The 16,035-nt window shown below is 43.6% G+C and overlaps 2 protein-coding genes across 5 annotated transcripts in view; one reads left to right on the top strand and one right to left on the bottom strand.

Moving 5' to 3' along the window:
* The window catches only part of CMSS1 (cms1 ribosomal small subunit homolog), a 418,629-nt gene that overhangs the window by 317,176 nt on the left and 85,418 nt on the right, over window positions 1-16,035 (top strand). The window contains exon 1 of one of the 4 annotated variants that reach the window (XM_023559043.2): window positions 1,082-2,611. The exons of 2 other annotated variants lie outside the window; for them this stretch is intronic. The gene's annotated coding sequence lies outside the window, so the exon portion shown is untranslated. Of the gene's footprint in view, window positions 1-1,081; window positions 2,612-5,104; window positions 8,190-16,035 lie in introns of those variants that run through there. One more of the 4 variants, XM_064273053.1, reaches the window with a different exon arrangement.
* LOC100673611 (filamin A-interacting protein 1-like) overlaps window positions 1-16,035 on the bottom strand; it is a 227,999-nt gene that overhangs the window by 202,803 nt on the left and 9,161 nt on the right. The window lies entirely within an intron of this gene.

Genomic DNA, 16,035 nt, shown 5'->3' with positions numbered 1-16,035 from the left:
ATTCCATTTTTCTTGTAAGACAGTGTTCACGCCAGATGTAACTGCTGGGATTTTCTTGTCAGATATCATTCAGTTTGGCTATCCGTAAATGTGTTATTCTCCTGGATATATGTAACTTTCTCTTTGTATGGATTCAGCCTGGTGCTAAAAGTCCCCTAAATTGGGAATCCGTGAGGTTTCCTAAGTACCTTAAGAGATTAGACGGCACTAGATAACTAAGAAATAAGAAGAACAGAAAAAACTGAAGTGTGAACTTGAAAAAGAAGGGATAGCGCTTTTTGAACAGAATCTCCACACTAGCCACCAGGCCACTTATAATCTCAAAGTCAAGACGGGGCCCTGGCCTAACACATAGCCGCGTGTCAGGAGTTCAGTTTATGTCATTAGAGCTTAGTTCTGCACTTAGAGATGACTTCTTTCTCCTCTTACATAAATAACTTTTAAATTACCCAAACACTACATGTTCTTTGTAGAAAAATTCCGATAATCCAAAAGAAGAAAATAGAAGGCACAGATTCTCTCTGCCAAAGGATAAACATATCTTCTTACTTCTTCCTTTTTTTAGTTAAACGTTTTATTTTGAGATAATTGTAGATTCATACACTAGTGAGAAATATTGCAACACTTACAGTACAATATCACAACTAGGATATGGACATCGCTGCAGTCAAGATACAGAATGTTTCCAACACCGCGGGGATCCCCCGTTTCCCTTTTACGCCATACCTAGTTCCCTTCCGTCCCCCCACCCCCTTCTTAACCTCTGGCAGCCACTGATCTGTTCTCCATTTCTATAATTTTGTCATTTTTAAAATGTGTAAATAGAATTAGACAGTATATAACCTTTAGGGATTGGCTTTTTTCATTCAGTATAATTCTCCAGATGTTGATCTAGACTGTTGAGTATATCAATCGTTTGTTATTTTTTATTCCATGGTATGGCTGTTCCACAGTTTGTTTAACCATTTACTTGCTGAAGGACATCTTGTGGAAGGATGGAAGGATTGTCATAGCTATGTCGTGTGTGTGTGTGTGTGTGTGTGTGTGTGTGTGTGTGTGTGTGTTAGATGGACCCAGTGTTATTGCCTTATAAAAACAGACACCTAATGACTGTGTAATTATTCTGGCTTTGAATTTTCTTGGTTATTCAGTAAATGTCACAAAGACGTGGTTTTTACATTTTTACCAATGCAGGATTGGGCTTCAATAGCAACAAAACATTCAGCTAAGATACGGCTTTCCAAGCTGCAATGGATATATTACATTTTTTATGAGTAGTATCAACAGCCTATTAGTCCAGGTAATAATAATTTTTAATTTTTAGAAAGGCACACTACATTGCCACTGGAAGATTCTTGTAAAGCCAGCATAGCGGCAAAACCGTAAGTCGGTGACTCCTTGACTCTTGGCTGTGCTGTAATTTGTTATTGTTAAGCCATTGACTTCTGCGCTGATTGCACATAGCTGGCTGAAAGCCCACCATGAGCCCATCAACAGGCAGCAGATTCACACTAACCATAGATGTGTTAGTGTCCTAGGACTGCCATAACTAAGTACCACAAATGCGGTGGCTTATAAGGGTGGAAATTTATTGTCTCAGTTCGGTAGGCTAGGTATCCCAAACCAAGGGGCTCTGGGGAGAACCTGTTTCATGCCTCTCTCCTGGCTTCTGGTGACGGCTAGTGATTCTGGGTGCTCCTTGGCTTTTAGATAAATAACTAACCTCCACCTCTGTCTTCACATGTCTGTCCTGCCTCTGTGTCTCTTCTCTTTTATATCAACACCACTCATATTGGATTAGGACACACCCAACTCCACTGAAAACATCTTCAAAGACCCGATTTCCAAGCAGGATCACAGTCACGGGTACCAGCAGTAGGACTTCCACTTATCTTTTTAGGGGACAGAGTTCAATCCATACAATAAAAAAAATAAAGTGGTACTTTTGTTTGTGATGATATGCTTGTGTGTGAAGGTGATAACTGAGGCATAATGGAACAAGCCTTGCACTTTAGGGTCAGAAATTCCAGCTCTACCACTTAACTAGCCCTTTGACCTTGGGCAAGTTACTGAGCCTCTCAGGCTTGGTGATTAAAATACCTACCTCATAGTATTTTAATAAGTTAATAGTTTTAAAGATCTAGATAATATTTGGCATGTAGCAAGCGCTCAATAAATATTAGCAATCATTATCATCACTGTTATTTATTCTTATTAGCAATAACTTCACTTTGGCTCCAGTTACATAATCTCTTGCTGCCAGTTGATATCTATGCCTGCAAAGGAAGCTGTCCGATAGTGTGGATTTTGTTGCTTAACTTTCTTCCCCGCTGGAGTATAGGCAGCTGCAACCTTGAAAACATTGTATCCCTCACTGACTGGCACATCTGGGCCTTCCTAAACAAGGCTGAATTTCACAGAAACCATTGCCACATACAGAGATTGAAACTTACCGCGAAAACAAATCATTAGCTAGAATCTCTTTTTTAAAATGGCTTCCTTAAAGTCGGAAAACATTTCAGTGGTCACAGATGACCCAGATGAGAAAGACTTTTCATTTGTTGCCTGAAACTAGATACGGCTCGGTTGGGGATTGCAAATCAGATTCCAGGTAAGATCGTGCTGAATTCAGCTATGTATGGAACGTGCAGTGGAGTGGTTCAAAAGGCAGCTTCTGCTTTGGCAAATGCAGAACTCATCTTTGTGTATTCAAAGGGCGTCTTCAAATTTCCGCCAGTGATCGTTTATCATCGGTAACCCAGAGGAGTTTTGAGCTGTCATCCCATGGGCCTTATGAGGAAGCTTAAATGCAAGATTGAATTAATCAGAGAATGCACTATTGAGTTTCTGCATTTTCCAGTTTTGAAATCTCCGTAATGTGGGCAGGAGGCTGAGCATGTGTCATCTTAGCACTCACACCACAGGCGATCAAGTATTAAATTACATGGTTGTTTTACGAAGATCCTGAGAGTTTAATGTGCAGTCTTGAGGGCAGGAGACCCTGGGGAGCACAGAGGTGCGTAATCCTCTCAGAACTGTTCTTAAGTGCAGAAACTGAGTAAGCTGTGGTCTTTCAAAAAAAAGTTAAGTTTTCATGAGAACAAGGGTAAGGAGAGTAGGGAGGAGAGGGCTGGTCCTGCAGCTGCGATGATAGGAAACACTCAGCCTGGCCTCAGGGTGATGTAACAGGTGAGTGTTTGTTCTCCTCTGCGCTTCTAACCCTTTAACTTTCAGTAAGTCACTTAACCTTTCTGACCCTCATTTCCATATTTACACAGGGAGATAGTAATAATGTTCCCACCTCCCCAAGGTGGTAATCAAATAAGATAATGGGTAGAAAAGCATATTGTCAGGCCCAAGAAACTGTACAAATGCACCTTGTTCGTCTTCATTCCATAAATGTTTGTTAAATACCTACTGTGTGCCAGACACTGTCTAGAGATGAGGATAAAAAAATTACATAAGATACGGTCGCTAGCATTGGACAGCCAACAGCTCACCAAGGAGGGACCGACGCATGAGCCACTTAAGTAGAGTCTCAAAGATGTGCAGAGGTGGAAAGTTCTGGATTGCTGAGGTAGGAGGTCCATGAGGGTTTTGGAGCTGAGTAACTCTGGAACCAGATTGTCGTATAGGTCATCCACATGCAAGGTGAGACTGCCTACAACAGGGCGGGAATTAGCAAAAAAGAGAAATTTGACCTAGTTGCCAAAATCCTTATTAAATAAAGTGGCAGAACTGGGAACTAGTCAAGTGCGACGTGGGCAGATGATGGCACAAGCTTTAAGGGAGGAGGAGTTTTGCCAGGAGAATGGGAGGAAAGGCCTGGAAGCAGCCTGTGGGATGGGAGAATGATGGTGCTACCCCGGGCTTGGTGCCTGGGCTGTGGGAGCTTGAGCAGCCACCTCTTGGGAGGCTGAGAGGATGCAGGTCCTTTGACAACAAGAGGTGAAAGGATGAGGATGGAGGAGGCTCCAGTAAGAGCCTACGTCCTTTATTGAGCACCTACAATGTGCCAGGTACTGTACTTGACTGTATACATTTCATCCTCACAGGAGCCATTTGAAGCAATTACTGTCAGAATTTTACAGATGAAGGCATAAGACACAGAGAGGCCACATACATTAATTAGGGTCACACTCATAAAAACCAAATTAAACTCATTGCCATTAAGTCAATTCCAATTCGTAGCGACCCTATAGGACAGAGTAGAACTGCACCATAGCGTTTCCAGGAGTGGCTGGTGGATTTGAACTGTCGACCTTTTGGTTAGCAGCCTGAGCTTTTAACCACTGAGCCACCAGGCTCCCATTAGGGTCACACAGTGAGTTAATATTATAATCATCTAACCCAGATCTGCCTGACTGTAAAGCCCTGTCTTTCCACTGTTCCCCATGTCTTCAGAGAGATTCATAGAGCACCATGGGGAAGATTTGGAGGGGGGTCAGAGAGGAAAGGAGAATCCGAGGGAAAAAGCAAAGTTACATGCGAATGAAAATACAAGAGGTGAGAGGATGGTTGGCCAGAGACTCTTGCATTTTTGCTGGTGGCTGAGAATGACAAGGCTTTGAGGACTGCACTCATCACGGTCTCTGGTGGAGTCTCAGGCCGCGTGAGGTTAGCAACTGTCTTGCCCCAAGCTCAGCTGGAGCGCTGTGAGAAGGTGTCCTGGTGTCTTCCAGAACATTCTCCTGGGCAGCTGACGTAGAAGCTCAGCTATTCCTGGCTCTTCCATTCCTGGCAGAGAGGCTTAGCTTTCTGAGGTGTCAGTCGTCAGTCTTTTCACCCAGGAACATGGTGAGTAGAGGAGGAAGTATGGGGTGACACTGGCCTCTCACTTGCATTTAGGGTGGGAGCTAGGTTTGAGGGCATTTCAGTCTTTTTCTGGGGGGCCTTTGGAGCTGTGTGGTGCAGATTGGAATTCTCGTTAGACTGTGGTGAAAAGCAAACACAGGTATTAGCCTGTCCTGGGTGGCAGGCACTGGTTACTGTCCGAGACAGTGTTACAGAGAGACTGACTGGGAAAGGAAATATTTTTTTACTTCCCCATCATCCAGATACAGCTAATATCCTACTCGCCTTTCCTAAAAAAAAAAAAAAAAAAAGGGACTAAGAGACAGTTAAAGGTACAGCTGAAATAGCAGCCCACAGGAGAGGCAGTGCTTGGCCAAGTGCACAGGCCAGACCGTGTGCTTCTCTAGGAGCAGGTTTGGGTGTCTCCAAGGAGCAGCCTAGCTCTGCAGCAGGGTGAGAGTAGCCTCAGGTGAGACAGGGTCAGGTGAGAAGCAAAGAAAAGGCAAAGGGTGAGCAACTGAAGTAAAATTGTGACAGCCACAGCCTAGCTTTCTGTGAAGTGCCGCCAATGGGCTTCTTGATTGTGGTAAAGATGAACAGGCCCTTCAGAGTGACACATGTGCTGTGTAACCCAGTCCATCACAGGAGGACTTGGGGTGGTGAGAGGATAAATGAATGTCCTCAGAAAGATGGTAAGGACGAGAAGCGGGAATAGCCTTAAGTCTTCACTTAGCCTAGGAAGCTCAAGGGAAAAACAGGATCCTTGTAAATATGATTTCTGCTTCTCCACAGGTGTGAGCTTTCTTTTTTCTTTGAGTCATATCTGTACTGCATCTGTACCTCTTTTGTGGCACTTTTCATATTCCATACCGTTTTCATAGTTTTTAGATTCTTTCTACCTCCTCTCCTAAACCAATAACCCCTCAAGGGCAAGGACAGTGCCGATTCCATTCTGTGTCCCCACACTGCTGTCCTCGGTGACTGAATGATTCCTCTGGATTCCTCAGCAATTTATTTTTACTACCAAAGATGGCAACTTGGAAAAGCCAGCTTTCTCCTTCTGCTGAGATCAGGGACTATATTATGTTGAGAGTGTTCTATAGTGCTTTGAGTCTGTAGGAAAGAGATTTTCTGTTTGGGGAATGTTGCTAAGCCCTCTCATCAAAAATAGCCTTTCCACCTACCTCCAAGCCTTGCCAGGGCAGAGCGAATTGGCAAGGGCAGTTCAAAGGGAAAAGCAGTGTAATGCCACTCTGATCCTGGCCACACGGTGAGGAAGAAAATGTACACGGCTGAGGCTTAGGATGCCGACTTCTGTAAAAAGGAAGCAGACCATCTAATTGTGGGCGCGTGGATCTAGACTTGGTAAAATACCTTCCTAGCTTATGCACATTCCTGTACATCCTGTGATCCTAGGCCACAAGTCTTTAAAAGGGAACTAACTGGTGATTTGATGTCTTACCACATAAGTGGCCCTTAAAGAGGAGCCTGCTCAGACCATGGAGTCCCCTGGGTAGTGCAAACAGAGGTGCTTGGCTGCTAACCAAAGGTTGGAGGTTCGAGTCCATCCAGAGACGCCTTGGAAGAAAGGCCTGGTGATCTGCTTCTGAAAAATTAGCCACTGAAAACCCTATGGACCCAATGGAATCCAGACCTTTTGGAGCTATGGAGATTGGATGAATCCCTTGAAACTGTTGCCCTGAGATAATGTTTAAACCTTAAATCAACATATCCCCTGAAGTCCTGTCGGAACCAAACAATAGTTTAGCTTAACTAGTAAAAACTGTCTGCTTTGAGCATTGTGCTAAATTAAGAACTATCGGTATGGGATGAAATTGACAACAGCAACTTGAAAGATTAGATAGGAACTTAGGGGCTGTGAGTTTATGTTAATGGGGAGGAACAATTCAGAAAAAAGAGGGTGAGAATGGTTGCACCACTCGAAGAATGGAATCGGTGTCACTGAATCATACATGTAGAAATTGTTGAATTGGTGTGTGTTCTACCATGCATATTCTCAACAACTACAAAAGATAAAATAAATTAAAAAAGAAAACCCTATCGAGCACAGTGGTACTCTGACCCACCTGGGGCCGCCGTGAATAGGAATCAACTTGACGGCAGCTGGTACTGTTAACTCAGACCATGGAGAAAGCTGCAGTTCAGAACGGCAGAGAGAAAGCCAGAAACACACGGAAGCACAGATCCTGAGCAGAGCAGGGGGTTTGGGCAAAGCTGCTCCGCTCTGAAGGCTTGCTGTTGGCATGGAACCAAACCAGTGACAACATAGCCATTTTAATTTTTGCAAAATCTACTCTAAGCATGAGCCCCTCTGAATGAATGAAGATCCATGGTCTTTAGAGTTTGTTCCTCAGATCTTGAATCAGGCTTCCCATGAGGAAGTTGGAGGACTTCATTGGGCAGGTAACAGCACCCACTCTGAGGGTCGAGCAGGAAAGGAGGTGTGAGAAGTAACTGGTCAGAGTTGAGGTGGGGCAGTGCATGCTGGCTGCCACGTGCTCTGTATTAGAAGCCCTAGAGCAGTCACTGCCAGTGGCTATTACAAACTGCCCCCTGGGAATTCAAATGGGAAAACGTTTACGTTTCGCCTGCCTGGCCTTGCAATGAGCGTGTCTGTTCAGGTAACAAATTGCTGCGTTAAGGTGGATCTCTCTGTTCTAGCCCGAAGGGAAAGGCCTTTATACCCTGTATACTGGAGGCGTTATTAATGAACAGCTGATTTTTATGTAAGGATCAACCCCTGTAAATAAGAACTATGAGCGCTGCTCTGCCAAGCAGGTCTTCTAATCGATTTGAACCAGTTTAGTCAAAGCCGATGAAATGAAACGGGAACAAATCTGAATGTTTACGAGTGGGGTGATCTGGTACGATAACCAGGCCAGGAGAGATTACTAGCCGAAGCCCTGGAAGGGGGGACTCGGAAGGGGCATAACAAGCCCTTTCAGAACCTGGTGTGTGAGATTGGGTTATTGGTGGGACTGTGGAGAGTGACACACATTCAGAGCACAGCACTTGTGTCACTGTCGTTGAGTAGAACACCGTTGTTTTGACTCTGCTTAAAAGCTGAGAGGTAAGAGATTTGGTTGCTATGCAACGCATATGCTGCCCTTGTTTTCCAAGAGGGACATTAGGTTTCTAGCAGGGCTTCAACTGGTAATTTTTCCTGTTCTGGTTATTGTTTCAGTTGAACCAAATTTTAAAAATTCAGGTCTCTTCTGGTTTTGCTTCCTCAGCCATAACTGAGCTGGTTTGAAGAACTGGTTTGAAGCCCTGCTGCCAAGATTCTCAATAGCATCAGTGCAGAGGTTTCAGCCAGCAGAAGCATCCACTTGAACCCCTCATTTGCCCATAGGCCCAGAGACCACTTCACCAAGGTGGGGCTCCTAGCCTTTCTCTGAGGGGGAAGGGGTGGCTTCTCATTTTCCTGGAATGAAGATAACTGTCATCTATGTGTGTTTGGGTTGGTCGGTAGGAGGGAGAAGAAGGCAGGCTACAGGGAAGGTTGCCCTCCACAATCCCCCCTCCTCAGGAATTATGCCAAGTTGCAGAGTAGGAGCCATGTAGAAGCTTGTTCAGGCAAAGCATCTAGATGGCCAGAGGCCCCTTCGCTGGAAAGCTCACCCTGACCACTGCCCAAAGCAAGAAACAGACTAAGATGACATAGCTGTGGTCACATAAAGCCCATTAATTGCATCAGTTGTCCTTATTTGTTTATCCAAGAACTCCAAGCTTCTTTAAAAAAAAAAAAAAAAGAAAGAAATTTGAACCACATTTTGTTTGAGATGCTCCAGAGAGATGTAACAATGTGGTTACCATTTTATAGACTTTTAAACAAAACTGTTAGCAGTTCACAATTTTGTTTAAAGAACAATGGCTTGGGGCGCAAGCCAGAACACAGTGACCAAGGCAGAGAAGAACCCAGTAGACAGCCAGCTGATCAAGGCCTGCTTTGCGCGCCCAGGAATCCAAAAGTCAGGGTTCAGGGCCTCTTCCCGTTCTGCAGTCTTGGCAATGAATTTGGCCCTGTTGCCTTGGTGATTTGATTTGCACCATTGCCCTCAGCTTGTTAGTTCTCCTCAGGTGAAATGGAAGCTCAGGAGAAGTGGAGACGGAAACAGCCTTCTTCGTTGCTATCTTTTACCCCCAGAGACTGGCCAAGATCCACCATTTACAGCTTAGCAGGTTTAATATCCAGCCATTGCCATCCTTATTTCTTCCATTCCATATAAGCACTCAGCTGCTAACCAAAAGGTCGGCAGTTTGAACCCACCAGCCACTCTGCCAGAGAAAAGACCTGGTGATCTGCTGCCATAAAGATTACAATCCAGGAAACACTATGGCGGCAGTTCTAATCCATCACATAGGGTTGCTATGAATCGAAATCGACTTGCAGCACACAACAATAGTTATTTGTCTCTGTAACAGCCAAACCTCACCTGTACTACCATTCTAGTCTTCCTTAATAGTTGCCTTTATCTGACTTTCACTTCATGATATGATTTGTTTGTAGGAAGCTTCATCTGTGAATAGCTTCTTCTGGTGTAGTTGGCTGTTGCTGTTTTTTGTTTGGCCTTGTCTTGGAGAGAGTGTTCACACGCGTGGTTTAAGTGTCATAAAAATTACTCTAAAATCGCACAAATATTGATGCCTCTATAGGTTTGTCTAGCCTTTTTGAAAACCTGATTTAGTAGATAATGGCTTCTCCACCAGAGTTTAAAATTGAAAATTTCTATTACTTAAGCTAATCAATAATATTGATTTGGGGAGTAACAACATTCAGTTCCCAAGTACATAAAACACATGCAAGCAATAGGAACTGAGACTAGTAACATCTCTTTTGACACACATTCTTGAAAGCTCAGTTTACTTTCCAGGAAGGTATTTCTTTTTGATCAATTATAATTCATAACTTACAATTTCATACTTTACAAGTAAGACTGTGATTAAAATGTTAATTAATTCTGCGGCAAAAGAGAATTCCAGGAAAGCTCAGTAATCACTGAACGGGGTAGTTAAAAAGCTATAAGATTAACCAGTTTTAACCTAAAACACGGCATTTCTCATGTACCGTTTAAGCACTACTGACAGGGTATTTCCTGGAGATTAATGACAGTCCGAGTTAATGGGTTGAGGAAAGGTCATTAATCCTTACACAAAGGTAGTTTGGAAAGCAGAGATGAAAAACAACTGCCAGATCAAGCTGACGCGATCCCAGGAGCTGCTTCAGAAGGTTAATTCCCTTCTCAGAAGCCCGTACTTACTACTGTTTTCACTCTCCCTTCCCCATGCAGCATACCTCAGCCTCTGTTTTCAATCTCCTGGGATGCAATTAGGTTTTTAAAAGTGGCTTGTAATCTCTCCTTTCATCAAATAAAACCCCTTTTATCAGTGAGCTTCCTCTTCTCACTTACAAGCCAGAAATCTCATCATCTTGGAAGTCATTCATCTCGTATAACATCTCAGCATCAGACACATTTATTGGTGTGGGCAGAGAGTTGTGCCTGGGGGTCCAGAAACCAAGATTGTCAGAGTATACCTTTTAGCAGGTTAGGTCAGATGAAATATCACCCATGTGTGCTGTGCATTAGATATGCAGAAAAGAGGAAATTAATGTCAGTGGTAGGCTGGGGTTGATAGAACAATCAGACACAGATACCACTTCAGTACATCAGAGAGGCTGGTTTATCTAAAGGATACAGAGCCAAACAGGTACAGTCAGAATCTAGACAACCAGAGGTACGAGCTTCCAACTGCAAAATACTCTCCAGTGATAAACACTTGCAGGTGATAAGATGGCCTTTTTGGAAGTTCAGTCCTCCTCCAGGCCCAGCCTCGGCTGGACCAGTTCTGTGAATTGGCAGGCGAATCTGGATTTGTTCCAAAGACCCTCCCATTTGACTAGATTTTTTTAATTTTAGGATCGTGCCAAATACAGTATGACCTCTAGGGAAAGAAGGACACCTGGTAGACAGAAGAAAAATGGTGGCAGAGGTCCTCAACCCCCTTGGAAGACTATACCAAGAAGAATTTGGTTCTTTACCCAAAAAACAGTCGAGAGCAGGAGAATGATCTCTTTGTAATCGCCATATAATTCTGTTTTAGTTATCTAGTGCTGCTATGACAGAAGTACCACAAGTGGGTGGCTCTAGTGAGCAAAAATTTTATCTTCTCACAGTTTGGGGAGCTAGAAGCCCAAATTCAGAGCACGGGCTCTAAGGGAAGGCTTTGTCTTTCTGTCGGCCCTGAGGAAAGATCCTTGTTTCTTTTCAGTCTCTGTTCCTCGGTTCCTTGGCGTTCTTCATGTGGCATGGCATCTGTCTTCCCCCAACTGTGCTTTCTGGCTTCTGTGCCGGATCTGTTCCTTTTATATCTCAAAAATGATTGTTTTAAGATACACCCTACACAGATACCGCTTCATTAACATAATGAAGAAAAACCCATTCCAAAATGGGGTTACATCCACAGGTATATGAATTAGGATTTACAACATATATTTTGAGGGACACAATTCAATCCATAACAATATCTGTAGCCAATGACACAGGATGGTGTGGGAAGGATCCAGTGTTGAGCCAACAGAGCCATGTCTAAAGTCATGGACTACAAAAATTGGACCTACATGATATTCTAGGTTGACAATAATTAACGATTTCTTACTGAGATGCTTACACATTTGGACACAGCCTGACAGTTAATTTTTTAAGAAAATTATTGGCATAGTGGAACTGTGGGTTCATTCGTCATACAAGTGGCACCAGGTGTAATGATGCTGTGATAATGATGGCATCCAGTGCAGACTATATTAGGAAATTAAATAATGGCTACCAGCTAATGTGGTGAGCAAGTAGAATAGAAAAAAAATTACAATTAACCCTGAATATTGGCACATTAATCCCACTGCTGTCAGGTCAATTCGATTCTGACTCATAGAAACTCTACAGGGCAGCACAGAACTGCCCCATAGGGTTTTCAAGGCTGTAAACTATACGGAAACAGACTGCCGCAACTTTCTCCCACAGAGCAGAGTGGCTGGTGGGTTCTAACCAATGACCTTTCGACCTCTCAGTTAGCAGCTGAGCTCCTAACCACTATGCCACCCGGGCTCCTAATTCAAACTTTAGAAGAGGAAAATAATAAATCAGTGAGACAGTATAATCAAACACACAGTGATATATGGGATATAGTTAGACATTTTTAGACTCTTTACCTTGTAGCTAGGCTGTTCAAATACATATCAAAAAAGGAATCATGTCATATAGTATCTCTTTTGTATATGGGAAAATAAAAATGTTTGCAAAGGATATCTAACTGTAGGGCTGAGGCTCAGCTTGGGTGAGGGGGGTCGGACTGCAGGATAGGCCAGTAGCGGCTGTGAGGACCTGTGGTCAGCACTCCACAGGGCATGTGCCTGACTGAATCTTGTTTAAGCTCCACAGCTCTGGGTCTAGGACCAGACCTCAGCTGGGGAGGTTGAGGCGGAAGAAGGGGACCTGTCTTCCTGCACTGCATCCTCTAATGCGACTGTGTGTTTTAGGATGCAGAGCCCGCACCCTCACCTGTGTGTGCTGGACCATGCTGTTATGGTCCTGCTGTGAGTGCAGCTTCCTTCACTATCCAATGTACTCAAGTGGTGTCTGCCACATTGCTCCAATCCCAGCCCAATACTCTGATCCCTGCAGTAGGTTTTTACATGTTTGGAAAGTTAAAGATGCCAGAGGTTATTTTGCAGCTAAAGAAAAAAAAAACTACTGAAAATTAGTAAGACAGAGCGATAAAAGAAAACTAAGAAACATATTTTCTGGTCAGGAGGGCAGAGGCCCTGGATGGCACAGACGGTTAAGCTCTCAACTACTATCCGAAAGGTTGGCAGTTCGAACCTACCCGGAGACCCCTTGGAAGAAGGCCTGGCGAACAGCTTCTGCGAGGTCACAGCCTTGTAAACCCTGTGGTGCGGCTCTACTCTGCACACATGGGGTCGCCATGAGTTAGAATCAGGTCGAGGGCAACTAGCAACAACAGGGCAAAGGGTAGGAATACAAATGCCCCGTTAAAATGGCCTTTTGCCACTCCCATGAATCTGACCTAAGTGTGAAAGCGTTAAGTCCTTGTGGGTCTTGTGAGGGAGACAGGAGATGTAAATGTGTAGTTACCAGCTCAAATTCAACTACTGTTTTAGAGCTGCAGGTCTTGGTGAAAATCTAGGTCTTCTTCCATTCTGCTCTAAAACATCCTTTTCTCAGATGCAGGTTGATTCCACTAGACCTGCGTAGACCTCGAGTTCCCTTTTCAGCCGAACTTGCCTTGTACAAATATACAATCCAGATGTTGATGGGGCATAATAATAGAATTATATGACGAAATAACCAGCTTATCTAGGTCGTGATTGCAGTTTTACAATATCATCTGGAAAAATGACTAAGTGCGCATAGATTTGAAATAAACGAGAATCTTTTCTCCCTTCAGCAGGGCTCTTCCTGGCACTTTGTTAGCAGTGGGATTTCCTGGTCGCTCTGCTTATTTTGAGAGTGATGAATACACACTGTGTCATAGTTTGAACTGGAGTTTTCCTTCCACACATTCGGCAGGTATTTAATGCATCGGTACCATCTTTCTGAAACCTGACCTAAGCACGTCACGATAGGATAGTAAAACCTGTTATTCTGCATGTACAAACGCTGTCATTCCAAAGGAGCAAGGAACAAATAAAGCCTTGTTCTCAAAGGAGTAATCTTGTGCCTTAGCGTAAACATATCCCAAGGCAATGTGAGCCATCTCCGTTCTGGAATAGCTTGCAGTGTTCTGGAGTCTCACGTCTCCTCAGAGCCCTCCAGGCTATGGGACCATAAATTACCACTTTTTTTAGTGAGGAACCTCCACTCTACATGATTTAAATTTTACCGGTGAAGAGAGCAAGACATTGTATGAAACAGTCACTTTCTTAGAGAACCTGGGACATGAAAGACTATTTCTACTTCTTTAACCTCTGTCAGGGAAGTTCCTGGTTTCCTTTTGATAATCACTTTGCCATTTTTGTATTAGGAAAACCACAAAGTTGAGCATTTAAATTCATACCTGGCCATGGGCATGTAGTGTCTCGAACAGTGGTTCTTAACCTTTTTAGGGTCCCGAAGAAAACACATTCAAATACCAGTTCCCTTGATTTCTGAATAACGTTTCTAACCCAGGTTCTTCGTTTGGTCACAGGATCCAGAGTTCTGTGTTTGTGTGAACTGTACCTATTTCCGAGACTTCCAGCTTTTATCAAGTTCTCAGAAGGGCCAGGCATAGCTCATTTTCAAGACTGAATTGTGGAATATAGACCCAACCTATAACATGGTGGTGGGAGTTTTCTGTATTAATAATAGTTTCTGATGATTGTGTGCTTATTATGTGCCACTAACTGTGCTTAGCACCTTGTATTTTTTACTGACTGCTCCCAGCAAAGGTATTTTATGGTTGAGGGAACTTAAGACTTTGAGAAGACTTTGCCGAAGGCTACGTAGAACTGGAATTGGAACCCAGTGATACCATCGGGAAAATGCGTGCTCTTAACATTATGCCAGGCGTCCCTTAAAATTTCTTAGACATTATGGCGTGATGATGAACCCATTCATTTACTGGCTTACTCTGACCAAGATCCTGTTTGGATCTATCAGTTCAGTTCACACAACACCGTGCTCTAGTGGTTAGGCATTACTTCTTATCTAGGTGCTGCTGCTGCTGTTAGCTGCCTTGAGCCTGCCCCCAATTCTTGGTGACCCCATGCAGAACTGAACAAAGGGCTACCCGGTCCCGCCCGTCCGGTAATGGGTTGGAAACTGGACCCTTGTGATCCATCGGGTTTTCAGTGACTGATTTTCAGAAGGAGATCGCCAGGCCTTTCTTCCTAGTACATCTTGTTCTGGAAGCTCCTCTGAAACCTGTTCAGCATCGTAGCAACACACAAGCTTCCACAGACAGACAGGTAGTGGCTGCACACAAGGTGCATTGGCCAGGAATGGAGCCCAGGTCTTCCTGTGTGGAAGGCGAGAATTGTGCCACTGAACCAACACTGCCCCCATTTAAACCCACTAAAACCAAAAAGTGTAATTCCTAGGACAGCATTGAATAGTAGGACCCAGGAAAATGCCTGGCCCATCATTTGTTTGTTGAATAAAATAAATTAGCAATTGAACAAAGTGAATGACCCTTCAAAACACGGCCTGGGTTGTCTTCTTTTGTGATACTCCACCCTGCTGCACCTAGCGCACGCTGGCAGCCGTGGTGGCTGCAGTTTTTGACAAACAGTAGACACGCAGTAATGTCTGTCTGACTCTAAAGTCACATCTTACTCTCTTGTAGCTGTATAATTGTCAGTAGCCAGCAGCCTTTGGCCGATTTCTCAACATGACGTTTGGAAGGCTACTTGGGGTTTTTACATAGTTTTTTGCCTCATGGCGTTTTCATTAGACAATGCAATTTTGACAGTTAGTATTGTACAAGAATAATTGGAGAGTTAAATTTCCTGGGGTAGGTTGATCATTTTTAACTATCTCTAGAAAATGAGGCACATTTCCCTGCCACTAACTAGTTCTGAGATCTTGGGAGAACGTCCCCAGGCTTCAATTCTTCATCTGTAAAATGAGACAGGTAGACTGTATCAGTCATTTTTCAAGGTTTTTTTTTTTCTTTGTTTGCTTTAGCATTCTAACTTTTTTTTCTTTAGTTTCCCTCCCCCGCCCCCCTTCCCCCAGTGAAAACCTATACCAGAACTTCAATACATAGACACCAAAGCAGAACATGCATGTTGAAGTTTAGGATGGGAGGCCTCCAATACAGCTGATGATATCTAACTCTTTTTTTAATTTTATTGTATTCAATAAATTTTTATTTTATTTCATACAGTAAAATTCACCCCTTTTAACGTACAGTTCTGCAAGTTTTACAATCATGCAACCACTGCCACAATCAAGGCAGTTCCATCACGTTCCTTCACGCTTCTTTGTAGTCAACCTTGGCCCCTGGCAACCACAATCCCTATAGTTTTGCATTTTCCAGAAAGTCATATAAATAGACTCATGTCACTTCTTCAGGCTGAGCTCTCTCACTCTGCTTGACGCATTCGAGGTGCATCCGTATCGTTGTGTGTCATTGGTATCGCTGAGTAATAATTCATTGTATGGATGTACTACAGTTTGCTTATGGCCTCAACAGTTGAATTTTGGATTGTTTACAGTTGTT

The sequence above is a fragment of the Loxodonta africana genome, chromosome 20, assembly GCF_030014295.1.
Source record: "Loxodonta africana isolate mLoxAfr1 chromosome 20, mLoxAfr1.hap2, whole genome shotgun sequence".
NCBI classification, from domain to species: Eukaryota; Metazoa; Chordata; class Mammalia; order Proboscidea; family Elephantidae; genus Loxodonta; species Loxodonta africana.
This window is presented reverse-complemented; position numbering and strand designations above follow the sequence as displayed.